General features: G+C 45.0%; 1 long non-coding RNA gene across 1 annotated transcript in view; it reads right to left on the reverse strand.

Moving 5' to 3' along the window:
• Window positions 1-15,976, reverse strand: part of LOC149918955 (uncharacterized) — a 47,386-nt gene that overhangs the window by 7,878 nt on the left and 23,532 nt on the right. The window contains exons 3-4 of the long non-coding RNA XR_016464161.1: window positions 2,726-2,812; window positions 1,967-2,117 (exon numbers count right to left, since the gene is read on the reverse strand). This is a non-coding gene — a long non-coding RNA (uncharacterized LOC149918955). The remainder of the gene's footprint in view (window positions 1-1,966; window positions 2,118-2,725; window positions 2,813-15,976) is intronic.

Genomic DNA, 15,976 nt, shown 5'->3' on the forward strand with positions numbered 1-15,976 from the left:
ATTTACAGAATGAACTACTTTGCAGATGTTCAGAATCCATCACAAATGCTGAACTTCCTTGCTTTGTTCTTTTAGTTGCCTTATTGCTCTGCCTTGTTCTTGAAAATTCTCAGCAGCAGACAGGTCAAACAATTTTCAGACTGCTTTTGACACAGCAGCAAGGAGGCTGTGCAAGTAAAACTGAGTTGGTAGCCAGTCTTTATAAATACATGTCTGACTGTGCCTTATTAAAAAAGTAATTTCAGAAGGTTTTTTTGTTTTTAATCTTTATTGAATATGAGTTTTAATTAGGACTCAGGTTTCTTTCAGTCTTAATGCCAAATCCTTAACATCATTACTGAAGCACACAGTTAACTGGAACAGTTAAGCGTGTACTTTCTCCCTAAGGTAAACCTAGTAATAGCTTCTGAATACAAATGCCTAAGTTGCATCTTAGTTCTGTAAGATATTGTTAATAAAACATATCTGGAAGAGCTTCAAGGAAACTGGTCAGCCATTTTGCTCAGTGCAATGTTTTGAAGTATCTTACAGTGAAAGCACTTCACATGTAAACTGTGTAATGTATTTCAAAATAAAGTTTCTAATTAAAATGGGACTTTCTTTGCCTACTAATACCAGCACTGACAGTTCAGAAACCCACTCAGAAGCATTTAAACTCTGTGAAGTATGCTCTAACTGGAAAAAAGATTTATATCTTTTTCAGTATTAACTATTTGTGAAGTCAAATGTGTCAATCTGATTTCAAAGAACTCAGTTTTTTGGGCCTGACTTCTGGTGGGGTTGGAGGGAGCTGACTTGGCCACTCAAGTTTCCTGGTGTGTCTGTTTAAAATGTCAGAAGGAAAAGCAACTAAAAATAACAACAAACTGCTGAAAAGATCTTGCCTGAAGACTGCGGTTTCTGCTGTTAGCTTTACTGCACACGTTGTTTTCACCCAAATCCACTTTAAACATAGCATTTTGAGACAAAGATTATCTGCTTTATGCAATAGTGTGTGTCCACAGACCACCTAGTCATATCTATGGAGGCCTCTCTTTGTACAGGATTATCAGGATTTGACCGCTCTTCTGGTGCAATGAATACATCCAGGGAAGTGATTCATGATTTCAAATTTTGGCTAGAAATATATTTGATTCATGAAAGCGTTGATCAAAATACTCATTTTTTCTGTTTTCATGCTGTTTACTGTAGAGTTTTATGGACTTGTTTTTAAAATATTGTCTTTAGAAGGTCTTTTAAAATATTGTCTACTTATTTTCTGATTCTTCAGCTCCACATTGTTGGCACTGAAATGGAGCGGTACTTCTTCCCCAGCCTACATTTTGGTGTAGATGTACAGTGTGTTGTGTTAAGTGTGATGGGCAGCGAGGGCAGCAAGAGCCTGCTGCTGTCTGATATTGGCACATGCAGACTCCTGGTCCTTTGGTACATGGTCCTTTGGTACATCTTCAGTGGTTGGTGCAAGGTTCTTCTCATTTCATAATGTGTTCTTTCCACTTACTGCCAGAAGAAAAATGTTCTTTCCTGCATCAAGAGAAGCTGTGCCCCTGGTGTGTGATCTGCTGCCGGAAATTGCCCAAACTACTCATAGAATGCTTGTGGAGAATTTGTCTGAAGTCCCTTGCACAGTGACCTTCCCTACTTCTGTGGGAAACTTGCTGAAGTTGAGCCTTTGGCTGGCCTGTGATAGGATCTCGTCATGATGGAGCACTGGATCCAGTTTACTGTCCCTTAGATATGTGGGATGTTTTATGGTTGGGCATACAGTACAGCCAGGTGGCCTCTTCAATAGGTGGTTGCAAAACTTTATAGCTTGGAACTGGTGTGTAGGAATGAGCTGGCTGTAGTCTGTCAGTAATACAAAATGAATTGCATTCTAACTAACTGTGGAGCTTTTTCTTCTCTCAAGATTATTTCTCTTACTTGATTTTATCCAATTCTGAAAACAATTTGTCCATGCACGTACCTGGCATTTCCAGATTCCTGGTGTTGTTTGAGGTTATCTTACTCCAGCATGAGTTGCAAACTTAGCATTTGCCTTTTCCTTGCATGTCTGGGTATCCGTTCGGTCTAAGCACTCCCTAGTGCAAGGTTCATGATGCCTCTCCTGTTACACCCTGGGAATGAAAATGCCATAGTAATGATATAGCTAAATTTAGAGAGATGACTATCAGTTTACTTGCTTGCTTTTTTTTTTTTTTTGAGACTTTTATCTTTTTGAGAATGACAGGGAAAGAAGAGAATAGCCAGCAATGGGAAGAAAATCAGTGCTGTTTCCTTTTTAGTGCCAGCAATGGGAAGAAAATGAGTGCTGTTTCCTTTTTAGTGCCATCAGCTGGTTTACAGTCGGGTCTGGGAGCTGATGTGCTGCTTCAAAGGGCAGAAGTTTTCTGGGGGCATTTTTGTCAAGTTATGCTCATGTTGGTGAAACTCAAGGGTGGCAGTCCTACACTGATACCTTCAGATTACAGGTAAGTAAAGGTGCCTCTGCCTTCGTGTGAAGATGGCAATGGAAACTCCTCACTGCCCCCATGTCACTGAGGTGATGGCGGCTGCATTTGGTGGGTTTAAGAGACAAAAATAATAGTTTCAGCCCTGTGATCTCTATTGCTACAGGTAATAAATACATATTCCCAATGAGCAGTTCTGTCTGCGTTTTTCATTGCTCATGGAAGGAAAATAATGTAATTCCTGTTTAAACAAACAAATCCCAATACGGGGTTACCTGGAGCATGAAATCTGCTGTGAACAAAGCCAGTAGCGACCTTACAGACTTCACTTGTACAGTATCTTCACTGTTTATAGCAAAGACCTATGAGAAAAGAGAATAAAACACTGTGGTAAAAGAGGAATTCTCCCAACCTAAAATCAGTACTTTTCTGCAGTGAATTTCAAATCAATGAAAAATGGCTGAGCTCCGCAAGACCTGAGAACAACAGTACTCTTCCTTGGGTTAAAAGTGCTCATCATATTTTTCTGCTGAACTCTTGCAGCACAGAGGGGAATGCTGGGGCCAAGCAGGCCCTGGGATGTGTTGACTGATATTCAACTGCTGACCTGATTGCTTTCCGTTTGTCTCCATAGGTAATTACAAAGGCTTAGACTGTGAGCCCCAAAGCTTAGCTGAGGTGAGTTGCTGTTGAAGTCCTGTGATTCTAGTAACAAAAAGCATACTTTCCTTCACGATCACAACTCAAGGAGACAATCCTGCCAAAGACAGCAACTGTAAGGGGGACAGCTGGAAGATGCTTACCAGTGTTGTGATACTTTCAGGGAGAAGTGATGCAGAAGTGGGAGAAATGTTCTCAATGGGGCTGAAAGCTGAGTGCTGCTTTCAAGTAGTTCTGAATTAAATGTATGTGGTTAGTGCCCAGTGCTGATTTGTGCTTGTGTTTTCTCTGTCAGGAGAGTTACTTGGGATGCAGAGTGGAACAATGCACTACGTGTGGCCCATGCGTTTCTGAGCCATCTCCACTGTCCAAAGTTCTGGGGTTGTGTGAGAAAATAATTCTAATTAAGTGGAAAGCACGTATTGCAACAGACACAAACATGTACTTTATGGAAATTTCAGGACTATTATTGTGTTCATTTAAGTATGTATTTATATAAGACATAAAGGATGTAAGCAGTTATCTGGGGGGGGTGGCTAACTGTTGCCATCCCACAGAATGCTGGGCAAGGCTGGTGCGTAGGCTGCTCTGTAGGCCTGTAGCTGGAGCTGCTCAAGGGAAATGGGTGCTCCTCTGTCCAGGCTCAGACCTGCTCTGCTTAAAGGCAAGTCTGCTGATCTGCAAGTCTTGAAATCCTGCCATTGCTCCAAGAAGAGATGTGTGACCTTCAGCTTAAACAAAGCCTGTTCTGCTGCAGGCGGAGTTTTGCCTAAGGTCTGTTGAAACTGCTGGGGGCTGGAGCTCCCTTCCTTCACCCCATGATCCTTGTGTGGAAGAACATAGGTGGCTGCTGCCACTGTGACCTCTCCCCCGCCATTTCCACTCCTGTGGCCCACAGGCCACCTTCCTCCGTGCATAATGGGAGGAGCCATCAGGACCAATGGCCTTGTGGCAGCCAGAGCAGATTGTGCATGGGGCTGGGCCCTGGGGCTCAGACAGCTTTCACATCCCTATGATTTTTACAGTAGTAATGCAAATAAACGTGCAGAGAAAGAAGTATAAATTTATTATTATGGACTTGTACGAAAAGGATGAGAAACTTGAAACCACATGGAGTTCTTTAGGCATGTAAAACAGAAGGCTGAAAACCTTCAGTAATAATTGTTGGCCTACAATTGAGCTCGTCAGTGATCTGATTGATGCTGATCACAAAGGGAGGCTTGGGTCCTCAGTACCTCTGTTTTAAAAAGTAGGTGATAAATTATATTAAATTTCGTTTTTGGAAGGAGGGATGGGTGGCCTGGTTGACGCTAGATGTCAGTGTCGGGCTTCTTTGGGCTTCTGTGTGCCTCGAGGGAGAGCAAGCTGCCAGTGGAGAGATGGGGATGTTCTGGTAGAGGTTTGTGATATTTCTGGTCCTTGCTTGTCCATAGAAGTTTATTATTTGCAAAATATCAGAATGTTTCATTTTCTAGTTTGTTCTGAATTTTGTGGCTAAGTCTAAAAGCTCATTTTTTAAGTGTCAATTTACAGTATTTGGGGAAAAAAAAATTGAGGAAAGAAATTACGTTGGAGATTTTCACCTACTGAATTACCTCTGTCACAGTCTACAGTAAAAGCATGGCAACAGCATCTATTACTTACGAATTTCTTATAAGCAATTGTTCAGAGTTGCAGTGATTGTGCAGCTTTGTCTCAGTCTGTGGACGTGAACCCATTTGTGTCTGGCGAATCGTGCATGGATTATTGGGTTTGTCTGGTGCTTCAGGGAAGCTATTTTTCAATTAGGGACTAGGAGGGAGTTCTGACTAAAGGCTGCCTTTCTCCTTGTCCTACGTGTAGTGTGAAGAAAGGCTTCCTGTGAGCTCTGGTGTAAGTGGAGTTAGAGGATGAGGCGTTAAGGATGCCATCTTATCTCTGCAGAATTCAGTGGCAAAGATGTGATGGGGTTTCAGTGGGCTGAGCCCAAGTCCTGAATCTTGCTGGGTACAAATCCTTGTTGAAGCCTGGTTATGGTACGTGGTGCAGGCAGGGCCTGTGAGCATCTATCTCTGCATGGGTACCAACTTCTGCAAAACTCTGAGAAGAACCTCTGAATCTGACTGAGCTCCCACTGACATCAACAGGAGGTGGATCAAACCCCAATGCAGCCATTGTGAGTTGCAGCGAAGGCATGGGCCAGTGCTACTGATGGCTCCTGCAGCTGGATGGAGCTGGGATCAAGGAAAGGCACTCCCGTTGCGTCCAGAGGCAAATGTTTGTGCCAACTGACCCCAGGCATGAATTTCATTTATCTGATCTGCCAGTTGATTTTACAAGATTATTTTGTTAAATAGGAATAGGAGCCAGGAAAAACAACAACAGCAACAACAACAATGCACTGCTAGGTTTAATTTTCTTGACAGATGAGCTTTGAGCTTTCCCATGACTAGGGTTTCTTTTAGCTGCTAAATTCATCTTATCTGAGAGAGAAATCTCAGGCTGGATCTAGCTCATATTTTAAACAAGCAGAACTTCAAAATGAAGTCAGAAGGTGAGATACCAATAATTTGGACTGGAACAGACAAAAAGAAAAGCCGTGTTCACATTTTTTTTTTTTTTTTTCAACTGACTCCAGCTGGAACAGCATTGGGCCAGTGAAGGCACTCTGAAATCCAGGATCCTCCCTTTCTATGGCCAAATTGCCCTTTCTGATGGTGAGCGCCCACCTCCGTGGCACATCATGCTACACCTAGCCCTTTCCAGATGCATGCTGCTGAAAGTCAAGCACGTGCCTTGAGCAGCAGGGAGACTTGTGCACATGTGGTGCTATATCAGAGCTGTGTCCCTGTAACAACAGAGGTTGCTGAGAGAAAACCAGGGCAAAGCTCAGCTTGGCCAAGATGAGTAAGTGAGCTGCACCAGTGCCTGCTGAAAGCAAGGTGGCTGGGCCACCCTGATCTTTGTCATGCTGAGCCCTACAGACTCCTGTCCTAGGAAATTTTGCCACATCTCTGGACAACATATCAAAGTCTTCAGCTGGTCTCATAATAGAGAGCTTTTTCTTGGACAAAGAGATGTAATTTGGTGTGAAACAGCTTGACCATTCCATCATGCCTTGTGAAGACAGTGCCTTCATCGTCTCTGCCCACGCATTTCAAGTACTGGAAGACTGGATGAAACAGCCTGAGCTCTTGCTTCTTTAGGCTGACTGGATGCAGTTACTTCAGTCTTTCTTCATACATCAAGGTCTCCAGCCCCATTTACCACCTCAGTTTTTCAGCGTCCCTCTGGAACATAGGGGATCCAATTGTGAATGCTGTGCCCAGGTGTGATGTGGGATAATGTCATCCTTGCATCTACTGACTGTGCTCTTGATGGTGCAGTGCAGCTGTGTGGTTGTGCAGTCACTGCCATGGGTGATTTTTCACCAAGGGATTTCACAATTCTTTTTATGTGTGGGTTAGGAATAGCTCTCAGGCTCTGCCCCCTGGGACTTTTCAAAGGAGGTTGAAGCTTCTTCAGCTCTCTCATCTACAGATCAGAATAATTGTCTATTGTTTTAACTGCCTTCTTCCCCTTGGCATAGCAGGCAAATACATCACCTCCTGCAGTGTGACTCTAAAAAGAAATTTACAGCGGAGAAAAGACTCCCTTGGAGAGGGGGGGCTGTGCGTCCATTTAATTGATAAATGAGGTGTAATGAAATCTTCAGGTATCTGTTACATGTACACTTCATGAAAGAGATTAAGATGTTTCTAAACTGTTATATAAATGAAACAAAATATTTTTCTAACAATTTCCCTGAGCAACATAGCAGAGACACAAAGCAGAGCCTAATCTTGATTTTATCAGAGTGGATTTTAGCTGGGCATCTGTTCCCCCACCCCTGACGGTGGGTATATAGAGTGGAGAGGAGTGTACTGGTCTTCCTCACAGCCTCTGCACATGGCTGAACACCCGGCGTTTGCCAGGCAGTGCCTCAGTTTCCTTATCCTTAAAAACAGAGGCAGAGGTACTTAGCTCCTTGAAGCACAGCACCTGAGAGAGGAGATGCTTCTGTTGAGGCCAGACTGGTGCCATGGGGGGGAGCATCACGTCTTCTCTTACACTTTGCTGCTGTGTGGTACAAGTTGGTGCGATGCTCGCCCTCCCCGCAACAATAAGGTGCTGTGACTTGCACTAACACCTACACTCCCCAGGAAAGCTATGTAGCTAGTTGTTCCTTTGTCAAGTGTTTTTTCATCCAGAAGCTCATGCCAGGTTCGCACAGTCTGTTGTCCTTTTCCCACTACCTCCTCTTTTTAGCCAGTTTCTCTACTTTGGCAAGACTATTTTGAATGCCTCAGCTTTCTCCTGCATGCCAGCAGACCTCCTGCCCCAGTCACCTGCAAACTCAATAACTGTATTCCATGCTCTCAGCCATGGAGCCCTAATGATTCCATGACCAACTCTGGACATATCTGACAGGGTTGATCACCTGACTCAGCCAACTGCCCTGGCAGGCACACCATGGAGGAAACTGAGCTGTTCTGCAGCCAGAGCACATCTGTTGCTCACATAGGACAACTTCCACTTTTACCCTCTTATAGGAGAAACCTGAAGTGGGTTTCGTATTTGTTCCTCATTAATCTGTGTTTGCCATCACTCATCTGCTTGGCATCTTTTGTGTCATCTGGTTTGTTCTTACAGTGTTTTTCTGGTCACTGAAGCGAAGCCAAGTGATCTCCGGTTGTCTTGCCTGTTCAAGCCCCCTTTATGCAGCGAGGCACTATGCCTGCATCTGGTCAGTGCTGTGACCTTGGTCACGGCTCCCAAATTCTCAGCCTGAGCTAGCTTCTGTCAGTGGTAGAAATGCATATGGTGAATTTTGCATTGAGCACAACCAGTTTGAAAATGTTTAATTTATCTAGATGGTCCCTTAAGATAAATTCAGCTAACGTTTTTCTTTTTTTTTTTTTTTAGCAGCCTGAAAATGGTGGCTGTTCTGTCACCTATCTGACCACACCTGCCCTTTTCAGTGGAAACAGAAAAAAAACAATCATGTTAATCACCATCCTAGCTGACATTGACATCAACAGAAACGGGAAAAACAAAAGTAGAGCAAGCTCTGCATTGCTGATATTATCTAGGGCTGTCTTACGAAGTTAAAGGAAAAGACCTTCCCCCTGTACTCTGCCCTTGTAAGGCCCCACCTGGAGTACCACATCCAGGTCTTCAACTCCAGCACAAGAATGATGTGGAGCTGTTGGAGCAGATTCAGAGGAGAGTCAGAAAAATCAGAGGGTTGGAGCACCTCCCCTATGAAGACAAGCTGAGAGAATTGGGCTTATTTAGCCAGGAAGACCGCACTGTGGCCTTCCAGTATTTGAAGGGACATTATAAGCAGGAGGGGGACCAGCTTTTTCACAGTCTGATAGTGACAGGATAAGGGGGAATGGCTTCAAACAAAAAGATGTTAGGAAGAAATTTTTTACTCAGAGGTCCTGGCTCTGAGCAAAGAGAAACTGTGGGTGCCCCATCCTTAGGGGCACACAAGATCGGGTTGGATGGGGCCCTGGGCAGCCTGAGCTGGTGGTGACAGCCCTGCCCACAGGGGTGTGGGGCTGGGTGGGCTATGAGGTCCCTTCAAATCTATGCCATTCTATGATTTTGGGCTTAAACCTTTCCTGCAATGATCCCTGATTTGCTTACCACTTACCCATATATGTGAGCCGCACAATCTCTTTCTTTCCAAAGTTTTTTGCAGAATTTACAGTGTCATCACAGACTAGTGGCCCTCAGAAATGTCTCTGTGCTGTAAAAATTGGTTAATCATGCAACCATCTCTTTTTTCGAGTTCAGCAAAGTATTATACAAGCAATCATAAATGCTGATCTTTGAAAACAAGAACAGTTTTGCATGCAATTGTTCAACCCATGTACAAAGCAAAAATTTTATTGGAACTCTACAGAATTGTTGTTTTTTTTTTCTAATACTAAGTGGGCCTTTAGTGAGTGTTAATCTCTGACAGATGGCTCCATCCATCTGGCAATACTGAAGTGTGTAAGAGTCTAATTTATATGGAAAACTTATTTAAAATTCGGTATTAATTAGAAACAACTAAAACAACTAATCTTCTCAGCCAGAGTGCACAATGGTGCCAAAACACCACCAATAAATTCCAGTGCCAAGAGGCAGAAGAGAGTTTGCAGACAGAGACGATGGCACAAGCCATTTTTCTCCTTCCATACTCAGGAGATATTTCTTAGGGAAACAAAAAAAAAAAAAAAAAAAGAGAGAAAAAACATTCATGAAGCACAGCATCCCTTGTGGGCAGTTTCACAGAGAACCATAAAATAGAGGTAGAAGGGACCCTTAAAGGTCATCCAGTCCAACTGCCCTGCAATGAACAGGGGCACCTACAGCTGGACCCAGTCTGACCTTGAGTGTCTTCAGGATCAGGGCATCTGGGCTCATGCTGATGGAGGACATCCCTTTGGCCTTGGTGCCTGGCACCGTTGGCAGGGGGCTCCCAGCACAGCTCCCAAAGGGTGGTGTTGCCCACTATCACTGGAGTCCACATCAAGTGAGCAGTTCTGTGCTCATCCAGCCTGATGCAAGGGTCTGAAGCATTTGCAGCTTGGTGTGTCAGGGCATTGGCAACAGGGGGAAGCCAAGCAGAGTGCCGGTGTGGGATCCCGTTCCCGTTGTGACCTATGTGATGATAAGATGGATCCCCTTGGGTTTAGGGGTAGGTGTCTGGGCTTCTTCACCACTCAGATAAACTGAAATGTTATTTGGATGTGGTGTCATGCTTGGAGAGTTAAGGACAACACTAAGCAACTCCTTGGCGATGACAAAATAAACATTTATCTGTTATCTTTTTCTCTTTTGGAACCATAAAATACTCAACCAGAAAAGAAACATGGTTTTTAAATTTATGCTGGAATAAGAAAACATTGTTCCATGTCAGTTCAGAAAAGGTTTTTTCTGTCTGCTGTGGGCCAGATTGCCTTATCTGAAACCACAAAGGGATGAAGATTGAGCACTGTTTCGTGCTGAAGTAAAAATATTATTTTGTCCTGAAGATCAGAACAGACTATTCAGTATTCCTGCAGCATGCAGTTCTAAATTTAGAGTGACAATGCACAAGGTTTTCTCAGCAGTGGTAAATCTTCTACAAAAACACTGTACTAAAAGTAAATCCTGGGACAAGAGAGCTTTGCATTACGAAACTGGTTTCTTTTCGGAGACTTTCCAGTGAGGTTAGCCTTTTAGATCTCTAAGAAAATGTCTTAGATAATAGAAACCTATGCAATAAGATTCTATTAAAATGTATAATTTTATTAAATGTATTTTCTGGTGGTATTTTAATCAAGAAACATCTGACAGCAGAAGCAATATTTATATTTAAACTCACTCATTTTACTTCCTTTTAAATGTTGTATGGCTGTTTCTTACCAGTGTAAGGTACCAGCTGGGGTCACTGAGTCCCATGTGAAGCTTCTCTGGGCAGTGGATGTTTGGGAAAGATCTGGCACGCTTCTCTAGAACTTTAGCACTTAAGCACGGTGTCCTACCTTGAGGACCAGTGGTAACACTTTGTATTTTCAGGACAAAACAACACTCATTTTATCCTTTAAAAGCATAAATATAAAGCAGGCGCTGTGGGTAATGCCTGAATTTTGAATGAGTGGTTTGAACACATGCTCAGGAAATGAGACACAAGGGTTTTGAGCCTTTCTTGGCTGGAGGATGTTCAAACCCACATCAGACACTGAAAGAAGAGGCCTGGCTGTGCAGCCGAGGGATGAGTGAGTGCACTCAGGGCATGGAGTACAGGTCTACTTGAACGTTGCTCTTTAAGCCTTCGGATGCAAAGGGAAAATAATTCAAGGAACACAGACCAGGCCCTTGACAGCTTTCTGAGTCACACATCCTCCCACCTGTCCTCTTTGTGCTTTACAGCAGATGCAGCAAGCTGCTGTTGTGGAATAAAGCTGCTCCAGTACAAACCTGGTGGAAACAAGGCCCTGTTGCTTCATAAGTGAGCGTATGTTACAGGCATTGGTTGCGTGCTCACAGCCTTTGTTGTGCCTTCATCTGTGATCCTTACAGAAGAACTGTGGGTGCTTCATCTCCACTGAGGTAGCTGTGCTGAACCCATCCATGGGGTGGCATGAGGTTTCCCAGACTGGCTGTCAGAGAAGGGAAGTTCATCCTGTAGCTAACAAGAACAAAATCCGAAAGCAGAATTGCCCTTCTGCTGCAGGTATGCTCTGTGGGGCTGAGTAGTTCTGCAATTATTGTAGTACTGGAGGGACTCTGAGAGCCCTGGCATCCACAACCCAGGGGACGGAAGGCAACCTCAGGCTTGAATAAAAGCAATAATTCAGTTTCTAGATGTCAGATGCTAGAGAGAAGCTGGAAATAGTTACTTGGTTTTGATTATAGGGTTCAAGCAAGGCAAAAAGTCACTGGTATTTTCTTAATCCCATTGCCGTAAGCCCAGTTCATTCATACAAAGAGAGAGCCTGATTTGAAATTTTTGGCTGTGTAGTTGGCAGTGCTGTGAATATGACTGGTCTGGCCCAAGATCTGTATTGGCTTGCTCAGTGAGCATGTACTTCATCATGGGCACATTTTAGAAATTACAACACTGAGGTCTATTTGTCCCAGATGTGGCTGCATCTGACCTGCAGGCATTTGTCAGGATTTGTGCTGCAGCACCTGGTGCTACCTATGTTGTCCCTGTCTATGGAAAGAGATGAATGCCCAGGGCAGCATGCACTGCCAAGCTGGCAGTACAGGGTCAATACACAAGTATTTTCAAGCTCAGTTCATTCCTGCACTTGAAGCCCTCCAAAGCCTTTAGAGCCACTGTACAGAGCAATGTGCAGTTATATCTACAGGTACAGGAGATGATGCCCTGTGTTTTCCCCTTGGGCAGGAGCTGTCTCAGGTGGAGTGTAGACTGCACTTCATAGAAATAGTGGTTTTCCCACGACAGCAGGATTTTTGTACTATCTTTAAGCATTGTAAGACTTGATACGCTGAGGCCTTGTGTACAGACATGAGAGAGCAACAGGAACACAGCACTGCTGGCAGAGCCCTCCATACATAGTCCACTCATTCCTCCTGCTCCTTAGCATAAAAAGAGTGGGAAAGATGGTTTTCTCTTCCCCCCCGCTTCTTTCTTCATGTAAAGAAAGTGACGTGATAGAGGTAGTCTGATCATGGATCAGTTGAATTAAAAAAGGAAAGTTTATAAAAACCAAGTGCCTTCTTCCTTTCCTAAAGATAGAAATGGTTTTGGACTTACACATTCATGACTCAAAAACTGAGAAAACAATCAATTTTCTGGCATGTGAAGCTCATTCCTCCTCAAGGAATACCTAAGGCAGGCAAGTAGGTCTCATACCCTGCCATATGCTGTGCCTGTGCTGTTTAATTGGAAGGACTGTGTTGTATGCTGTGATAACTCAAGCTTTCAGCTGCAGAACCCAGCTCTGTGGCTCGGACATAAGCTCAGCCATGGTCAGCTCCAAGTCACATTGAACTAGCCTCCGAACTGTTACCGAGGAGTCCTGAATAACAGGTCGGAGAAGATTTCTCTCCCCCTTGCCATCAGTCTGGTTTAACTCCCTTACAAGGGGATGTTGTACTCTCTAAGCATGGCGTTTGGGGGGGGTCATGACCTTCTCTGAAGTTGTTCTTAAGTGCTTTTGGCACAGTCAGTAAGAAGTGTGATGTTTCCTATCCCCTCCCCTTTGCAATAAAATTGCCAGCTGCAGAGACTAAACCTTTCCCCGAGAACAGCAGAAGGCTGCTCCCAGCCAGGTGCTGAGCTCTTCCCACAAGTCTGCCCTGGTTGCTGCTGGCCATTCCCGGCTCAGAGTGGCAGGCTAAAGGAAGCAGCCCCACGGCACTGGGGAGCCTAAACTCCAGCCCCAGTCAGACCCAAAATGCAGCTGAGCCAGGACTATGTGTGACTGGGGCTCTGCTTGGCACTGCTCCCAGGGCTTATGGTTCCCAGGGCTGCATGCAGCACAGTGAGGTCTGGACTAGGTTCTGTGTCCTGCCACAGGAGTGGGACATCCCTGGTGACAGCCCACAGCCCTCACCTCAGGGAACCCACAGCAAAGCAGCATTCCCTGTTCTCTCCTGAGCAGTGTGTACCTCTCGTGAGGGGGCTATTTATCTGAGTAGTGCTCACACAAGGGGTCATAAAGTATTAAATTAAGTCCCAGGTATTCACACAGGAGCTATGAATAGACCTGGAACCCAAATATAAAGTCTTTAAACTACTAATGTGACATATAATCTACCCATATGTAATATCTCAGCTGTGGTGACACAGAATTGAAAGATGACAGATGCAATACTAATTTTTAAATCAGGAAACAGATCAGCAATCCTGACTTCCACTTAGGGACATGGCACAGAATAGATGCAGTCACACAGACAAACACTGTGCAGAGTAAAGCCATGCTGTTGCTTTGAAGTTTTTGTAAAAGAATTCAATTGCATGGGGCTAAAAGGAAGACCATTTTATGTATTAATAACTGGTTGAGTAATAGAAAACAAAGTTTTGTCAACAGAGAGGAGACATCTAGGGAGATATTATAGTGATTTTCCAGTATCTAAAGGGGAATAAAAACAGGGAGAGGCTCTTCATCAGGGAGTGTAGTGATAGCAAAGAGGGGATGATTTAAATCTTAAAGAAAGGGAACAGATTTAGTTCAGACATTATGAAGGAATTCTCTATTCAGCAGGAGGTGAGGGCCTGGCACTGCCACCCAGATGGTGCCCCATCCCTGGAGTGTTCAAAGCTGGGTTGTATTGGGCCCTGGGCAGCTGAGCTGGTGGGTGGCACTCCTGCCCACGGCAGTGGGCTGGAAATAGGTGAGCTTTGGTATCTCTTCCAACCCAAACTATCCTACATTTCTATGGTTGTAAGATTAATAGAATCCCTCAGAAATCAGTGCTGGGACCCAGGCTCTTCAGCATAGAATCACAGAATGAATTGGGTTGGAAGGGACCTTTGAGATCATCTAGTTCCAAACCCCTGCTACAGGCATGGACACCTCTCTCTAGACCAGGCTGCTCAAAGCCCCACCCAGCCTGGCCTTGAGAACACCTCCAGGGAGGGGGCATCCACAACCTCTCTGGGCAACCTCATGGTATCTCATCACCCTCACGGTAAAGAATTTCTTCCTATTATCTAGTCTAAATCTACCCTCTTCCAGTTTAAAGCCATTTGCACTCATCATCATTTGGCAGCAAATGGATGCCTCAGAGCCTGTCTCTGAGGGGAAGGAGAATCTTAGCTGAGGAACTAGGAGGACTCATTGACAGGTCTTTAAACTAGGTATGAAGGGGGAAGGGAGCAAAATCAGGGCCACTGGGGTTGAGCAGGTCATTCAAGGGTTCGTACTGAACCTGATGGGCGATGACAAGTGAAGTACAAAGAGTACAAAGGACTGGGGCAGGGGGTGTTGGGAATGCTTCTGTTCTAGGGGAACCTAGATCCTCTATAAAGGCGGTGAGATGGAAAGCCCAGCTGAAGTACTTTTATACCAATGCACGCAGCCTGGGAAATAAGCAGGACGAGTTGGAAACCATGATGTGCTTATAAAGTTATGACCTTATTGCTATCACGGAAACATGGTGGGATGATTCCCGTAACTGGAATACCACCATTGAGGGCTATCGGCTCTTTAGAAGAGATAGGCTAGGTAGGAAGGGTGGGGGAGTTGCCCTCTATGTCAAAGAGTGGATAGACTGTGAGGAGCTTCTTCTGAGAAAGTCAGGATCAGGTTGAGAGCCTGTGGGTTAGAATTAGGGATGGGTCTAACAAAGGCCAGCTGGTGATAGGAGTATACTATAGGCCACCTGATCAAGGGGAGACTGTTGACGAGGCTTTCTTGCTTCAGATGCGGGAGGCTTCGTGCTCACGGGCTGTTGTCCTGATGGGGGACTTCAACCATCTGGATATCTCTTGGAAAGACCACACAGCGAGTTGCAAGAAGTCTAGGAGGCTCCTGGAATGTGTTGATGATAACTTTCTGGTCCAGGTGTTGGACAGACCAACCAGAGGTGAAGCATTGCTGGACCTGCTGGACCTCCAGTGCAGAGGAAATCATTAAAGGTGTTAAGGTTGGAGGCTGCCTGGGTTGCAGTGACCACACTCTGGTCGAGTTCATGATCTCGAGGGATGTGGGCCTGGTGAAGAGTGGCGTCAGGACCCTGAACTTTGGGAGAGTGAACTGTAAGCTGTTCAATTGACTGTTGGCTCAGTAAGGACCTGCTGGGCATGCTGAGGGTGAAGAAAGGTGCGTACAAGCTCTGGAAACAAGGGTGTGTCACCTGGGAGGAATACAGGGATGCCGTCTGCATTTGCAGATGTGGGATCAGGAAAGCCAAGCGCAGGCAGAACTGAACTTGGCGAGGGATGTGAAAAACAATAGGAAGACTTTCTACAGGTACATTGGCCAGAATAGACAGGCCAAAGCGAGTGTACCTCCTTTGGTAAATGTAAAAGGAGGACTGGCTTCAATGGACGAAGAGAAGGCTGAGGTACTGAATGAGTTCTTTGCCTCGCTCTTCACTGGCAGCCAGGATTCCAATACTTCTCACATCCCTGAGCCCTGCATCCCTACACCTCTGGGTGGGGACAGGGGTGGCAAATCCCCCCCGCTGTGAGGACAGAGCAGGTCCCAGACCGCCTCATGAGACTGAATGTGTACAAGTCTATGGGGCCGGATGGCGTGCATCCCAGGGGGTCTTGATAGATGAAAAACTTAATATGAGCCAGCAGTGCGCCCTTGCGGCTAGGAAGGCAAATGGTATCCTGGGCTCCATCAAAAGAGGGGTGGCCAGCAGGGACAGGGAGGTGATTGTTC

This window comes from Phasianus colchicus, chromosome 2, assembly GCF_987193195.1.
Source record: "Phasianus colchicus chromosome 2, bPhaCol1.hap1.1, whole genome shotgun sequence".
NCBI lineage: Eukaryota > Metazoa > Chordata > Aves > Galliformes > Phasianidae > Phasianus > Phasianus colchicus.